Consider the following 6,806-nt stretch of genomic DNA (forward strand, 5'->3'; position numbering starts at 1 on the left):
TTCGATTTCTTGGGCTGGGGGCAGATCCCCCCTTGCCATGACAGCCCCCAGCCCTTGCAGAGCCACAGTGCCCGCTGCAGGGCTGCCTGGCTGGCACCCAGACGGGACCTGGCACCCAAACCTGGATGGAAACCCTGGGTCCTGCTTCTCCCCATTCGTGGTACCCTCCGTAGGTGCTGTTTGATGTTAAAAGGACTCAGAAACCACTTTTGCACGTTAGGTGCTTTCCCTGCTCTGTGGTGGGAGCCTCTCATTCAGCCAGGTTCTCAGACATGGTGAGAACCAGGAGTGATCTCTACATCTTACTAAGCTCTCCAGTTCTCACGTTCTGTGTTGTAAATGAGGCTTTGCAGTTCAGCCAGACAACAACATTGCCCTTCTCTTTAAGACAGACTCAAGTCCAGCGGTGCTGCTGTGCCCCAATCTGTCTTAAAGGAGCTGTCAGGCTGGTACCTCTCTCCTTCCCAGGGCAGTGTTTACTGCCAATACATCAGGTCTTCGTTAGCCCGGTGGGGGTGAGGAGATGCAGTGATGAGATGCCCCTGAGCATGGCTGTCCTGCAGGCACAGATGCTGCTGTTATTCCAGCAGCAGGTGTTATCTGTGCTGCTTCAGCTGTCCCAAGGTCTTGTCCCTGGCTTCCAGTCCTGTCCCTCTGCCTGGCAGCAGGAGCAGTGACGGTGTCGGCAGGACAGGGCATGGTGGGTGAGTAGGTGTGGGGGAGTTGGCAGAGGTGTGGGTGCTGCGCCTGAGCGCGCCTCTTGCCGTGGCCTCATCAGGGGTTGGGTTTGGTCCCTTCTTCCATGACCAAGGGTTTGGTTTTGGGAAAGGGTATCCGTGTCGCTGCTCAGCTGCCTGTTCCTCTGCTGGTTTGGGTTATGGTGGCTTTTGCAGGCTGAGGAGTGAAGGTCACTCGTGGTCCCCGCAGTGGCTTGGCTCCTCGCTGCAAGAGCCGCTTTCATCCTTGCTCATCAGGGCAGGAACCTGGGGCCCTACAAGGAAGTTGTGCAGCGCTGGGGTGTTTGGATGGTACGTGCTCCTTTGCGAGCACCCCCAAAGGATGTTTGTCAAACCAGTTGCCTCCTGGATCTTTTGATACGCAGCCTATGTGTGGTTTGTACGAACATCTTATCACCCTCATCTCCCTGCTCTTTGCAGTGTACTCACTTGAGTAGTAAACACACGGAGGCTGAAGTTTAAATCTTAAAAGCTGCTGGTTCCTCCCCTCGCTGCCCTGATTTCGACAAAGGCTTCCTTCAGCTGCTCCCTCTCTGGTCTCTGACTTTCTATCTTCGGTTCCTGTGCAGGGCGAGGAGGAGGCAGGGAAATCTTGCAAGCTAAGCCTAGTTAGAACCAAGATTTCTCCTGTAATCTAAGAAACACAGACGCTTTAATTGGAGGAGCAGGCACCACGCCTGCGGCAGCTGCCGGTCCATCCCCTCGGCTGCAGCGGGGATGCATCTCCCAGAGCTCCCCACTGCCCGTTGGGAGGATGAAGTGGAAGGGGCAGAAGGCTGAGGTGTAGCTCCGGGCAGATGATGACCTTGCTGGGGTGTTTGCACGAGGATCTTGCCCTGGAAAAAAGCTCCAGTTAGAGTCCAGTTGCTGTAATTCCCCATTCAGTGGTTTTCCTTCCATGGCAGGGCCAGCCCAGGTCCCCTTTCTCTTTGGCCTGGTCAGTGCCCTGAGCCCTGCTGGGCTGCATTCCTGCACTAACCTGCACATGAGCATCTCTGCCAGGCCCAGCCTGCCCCTCTGATTGCCAGCAGCCCTGGGCAGCGTGTTTGGGCGCTGATCCCGTGGATGAAGGGGCTTGTTTTTCCTCTCCCGTTTCCTGCCTGGGATGCTCAGCCAGCAGCCACAGAACAATCGGGGCAGGAAAGGGCGTTCTCCTGCTCCCAAGGTACCCAGGAGCTTTCTCCGGCACGGGCGGCGCGGTGCCTGGCTTCCCCGCCACAGGGTCCCCGCTGGGAAGGTTGGAGGACTTCCAGCCAGGTCTTTTCCTGCCCTGGGCGTCCCGAGGAGATGCTGCTGGGGTTTTGTTATCATGGAAGGGGAAATCTCGGCTTGGGAAATTGCGTGGCTGCCTGGGTTTCCTCTCTTGTGGGAGTGAGCTGGAGCAGGGCAGGATGCTGGCTGGGGTAGTGCCTGCCTGAGATGTCTTACTAGGTGTAGGGCATCCTACATCCTACAGTAGGTGTGGGGTGGTGGGTTTACCCAGCCTGTGGGATTGGAGGTGACGGGTGACCTAGGAGGGGCTGGTCCAGTTCCCTTCACTACTTTATTTGGCAACACCAGCTTTGCACTTGTTCTTCTGAGGTTCCTCCCTCTGATGCCAGCTAATGGTGGTGTCTTGGGATCCACTTCTATAGGAGGAGATCTGAGATCGTCCTTTGGATGTAGGGGATAGATAGGAATTCTGCCAACACCTTAATACAAGAATAGTGCTTCTCCTTGCAGAAAAGTCTGTGTAAGCCCCAACCCTGTCCTGCCCATGGGAGCTGCTGGTGGCCTCAGTCACCTCCTCACTTGGCTGCAGAGGGACCCCTGCTCCAGGGGCAGTGTCATCCTGGCCATGAAAGAGCTGAGATGTTCTCCTATGGTGCTGAGCAGAAGAAAAGCCGTGACAGGGAAAGGTCCCAGGGTGATGAAGGCAAGTGGGGGGAAACCACAGCATGTCCCAGCAGAGTGGAAAGCCCCTGAGAGCTCCTGTGGGCTCAGGCTGTGCAGGCCACCAGGAAAACACGTTGGTTTCCTTGCCTGTGGGGGGTTTCCCATGTTCTTTGAAAACTCTGGGATTTCTGCAGAGCTTGTGCCCCAGAGAGGAGCAGCAAGTGGGAATCTAAACCCAGCAATCAGCGAGTTCCTCCCAGGGATCAACGTTTGCTCATTTGATGGGAGTTAACAGGGAAACTTATTTTCTGTCCAGCTTTTTAACTGCAACAACCAGGAATTATTTAGGCTTGGAGCTAGCAACCATCTGTGTAGGGTGCTGGGACAGCATCACGCAGACCCCCCAAGATCCTTCCCAGCCGAGCTGGGCTGTGCTGTGGCTTTTCTCACTCGCTTTTATCACGGTTTTGGTCTTGTCAGAAAATCGTGGTGTGGGCAGCCAGCCCTCCCCAGGGGTCAGTTCAGCTCCCTGGGACATGGCCAGTCATTGGCTGTCTGTTGAAAACGGGGCAGAACCTTGAGGTGAATGTTTTTCCCTGGAACATGGTGCTCTTCAAACCAGAGGGCTGCAGCGTTGTCACCCCTGATGCTGAGAGGACCTTAATGCTGCCAGCATGATGTAATGTCCATGAGAACACGCTTTTCTCTCTGCCTGGAGCTGCTGGTGAGCCCTCTGCCTCTCAGTGCCTGGATCAGTGCGGTTTTGGGTCCTGGGTTCCCAGTTCCCCTCTCGGTCTCTGTCAGTTCCTCTTGTCAGCTCCACCCGGGCGATCCGCCGGTGCTCCCTGCTGATGCTGGGCAGCCGCCCTGCCAGGGCAGAGAGAAAGAGGGAAGGTCTCTCCTGGGACAGGTGATGGTTGAGATTCACCCTGGCTGCCCAGCTGCGTGTGTGGAGCAGAGGGATGTGGGGAGAGGGGGACGCTGTTGTGGTGAGATCTAAGGGGCAATGGCATGCAGCTGGGCCAGGGCAGGTTTACATTGGATATTAGAAGAAAATTTTTTACTGAAAGCATTGTCGGGGCTGGCACAGGCTGCCCAGGGAGGGGTTGAGTCACCTTCCCTGGGTGTGTTCAGAAAAAGGGTAGATGAGGTACTTAGGGATATGGTTTAGCTTAGGACGGGAATGGTTGGACTCGATGATCTTCAAAGGTCTCTTCCAACCTGATGATTCTGTGATACCTTCTGGCAAGTTCCATCCGCTGTGCCTGCACTGATGCTGCAGGTGTCAGGAGGATGCTGTGGAGGTCAGGAATGTGCCTGGAGAGCTGGAGACCTGCTGCCTGCACCCAGCAGTGCCACCAGTCTCTGTTGCTTAAACTTTTCTGAGTGTTAAGTGGGGGCTGCATGTTTGCAGGTGTCAGGAGGCTGGTTCTAAGGAGCAGAGTTATCGGAGAAGGGAAACCAGTCTGATCTTAGAGAACGTCCAGGGCTTGAGCGTCCCGTAGCTTGACTTTGGAGGGCTGGGGTTGGATGCATGAGCAAGGAGTGGTGGGATACAGCCCCTCTGCTCAGCTCTTGCTGAGGCTCTGCCAAGCAGGCTCTGCACCTGGACATGTTTTCCCATATGCTTCCTGAGGAGACGTGGTCAATGCCTTCTCCAAGGGTGATGCTTGGTCGCTGCCTGAGCACACTCCTCAGGACTGTTGTGGCATCCTCTCTGCTCCTGCCTCCAACATCTCTAGGTCCTTCACATAGGGCTGCACAGAAGCATGAGCACCCTGTTGTGTCCCCTGCAAAGCTGCTGTCAGGGTGTTTGTGACACTCTGATGTCAGAAGGTCTCTCGATCTCCTCCCTGCTGTTTTGTCTCGTTAGGTTCATCAAAACCCTGTCTTCCCTGGGGGGTGGTGGTCTCTCTTGAAAGCCCAAGGAGAAGGCAGAGAAGCCTGTGTCTTGCAACACAGCGCTCTGCTTGGAAATGAGGTGTCCCCTGGGTGAGGAGGGTGTCCCCGAAGGGTGCTGGGGCACGATGCTCACAGCGTTTGCCCAGGTTGTGTTGTGAAATGCTTTGGCTGGCAGCTCACTTCGCCCTGCTCCGGGCGCCTTGTGCCCTGTGGGTCTGCTGGAGCGGCTCTTGGACGAGCATCTCTGGTGCTGGGAATGCAGCTGGAGGGAGGTGAGGAGAGGGCAGGTTTGTTTTCACTCGCAGAGTTGCTCCACACCCTCGCAAACCATTGCAAAGTGCTGGGTAGAAAACCTTGACCTCAGTGCTTGTTTTTCTTGGTGTTCTTGAGATGCTTAACAGAGCTCCTAGGGAAGTCTGGTGCGTCCTCCAGAGCTGCCTGGTGTTGTCATTCTCTTCAGCGTGGGTGGGAAGGAAGGGAGAGTTTGGAGAATAAACAGCAGAAGGGGTTGAAAAGTTCCTTCTTGGTTCTGGTGGGCAAACAGAGCCCTCTCCCATGGAAGATGCTGCCCTAAGCACTGCCTTGGGAGAAGAGGTTTGGATTCTTGCTGTCTGTAGCACACCAGGAAAAAACAAACCAACCAAGAGGAAAAAAAAACCCCAAACAATGTGTTTTATGGTTTGAAAGTGATGGTAACATCTTTGCCATATGGTGACCTTCAATCCCCTGCCTGTTCTGGGCTGGGAAAGGCGAGGCATGGGGATGGGATGGCGGGGCCGTGTCCCCCTCCGAGGACTGGGCTGTGCCCTAAACCACCCGACATTTGGGGAGGTGTATTTTTTCGGAGAGGGATGTTGAAAAGGGTGCTCATGAGTCATGCTGTCCTCTTAGTCACTGCTTTCATGACTTGGGTGCTGATGTTAGATTCCCCACTCATTCAGGCCCTCAGCACTGTGGCTGAGCTGCTCTTGCTCCTCGCGCACCCGCCGTGGATGGACAAAGCTCCTCGTGGCAGGCTGTGGTGGTGGGACACAAGGGGGGAGCTCCTGAGCCCCTTTGTGGTAAAGGAGAGCTTGCATTTGGCAGGTCTGTGCTTTCACCTGTGTAGAGCCATCAGTGGCTTCTCTCCAGCCTGGGAAGGACAGTGTGGTGGGGCTGGAGCTGGTCTCGCTGCTCTCCTGGCTCCTGGGGGGTCCCAGCTGCTGGGCATGGCTCTACTGAGCCCTTGGGGGGAATTTCCAGGAATTAAGTGTGGGTGGAGGTGCACGAAGTGGGGGGGACTGGGGAGGCTCTGCTGAGACCACAGCAAGGGTGGAGGGTGGGGAGCTGTGATGGGCGCAGCTGCTGCCGAACACAGAGTGTCAAATGCTGGCCAAATACGCAGAGAGCGGAGCAGTTTGGGGGAGCTTTAGGAGCTGCATGGGCGTGTGCAGTCGGTGCAGGAGCGTGCTGTCCAGGCTGAAAGCAGAGCCGCCTTGGCAGGTGTTTTTGGTTGTGTTGGCAGGTTTTATTTCACAGAGTCACAGAGTCACAGCTTGAGCCCGTTGCCCCTTGTCCCATCTCCTGGCCCCTTGCTGCAGAGACCATCGCCCACCTCTCTGCACCCTCCTGGCAGGGCAGGGGAGGTGGGGACAAGGTCTCCCCCCAGCCTCCTCTTCTCCAGGCTCAACACCTCCAGCTCCTTCAGCTGCTCCTCAGAGGATTTGCCCTCCAGCCCCTTCCCCAGTCTGGTTGCCCTTCCCTGGACTCGCTCCAGGACCTCCATGTCCTTTCTGGAGTGAGGGGCCCAGAACTGGGCCCAGCACTGGAGAAGCAGCCTCACCAGTGCCCAGTCCAGGACACAATCCCTGCCCTGGACCTGCTGGCCACACTGTGTCTGACACAAGCCAGGATGCTGTTGGCCTTCCTGGGCCCCCAGGCACAGTGCTGGCTCGTGGTCAGTCACAGTCACCCAACAAATCTCTCCTTCCCGATCAGTTCTGTGCATTTCTGTTGCCTCTAACCAAGGGACAGGCTGTGGGATGGACCCGTCTCTCTGCTTTGGGAGGGGAGGGATGCCTGCCCTAGGGTCCCTCTGGGCACCAGTGCTGGCACTGCAGGGGAGGACGGGGTCTGGCTGGGCACCTCTGCTCCTGCTTGGGGAAGATCTGAGAAGCAAACTGTCTGGGAAGCTGCCTTTATTTTTATGGCACCCCGGACAGGTGTATATGAAGTGGGAGGGTAAAATCTTCCTCCCACCCCACGCAGCCTCTGCCAGGCCCAGAAAGGGCATCAGGAGGCTGCAATGGGCAC

Source organism: Gallinula chloropus (genome assembly GCF_964237585.1).
Source record: "Gallinula chloropus genome assembly, chromosome: 20".
NCBI lineage: Eukaryota > Metazoa > Chordata > Aves > Gruiformes > Rallidae > Gallinula > Gallinula chloropus.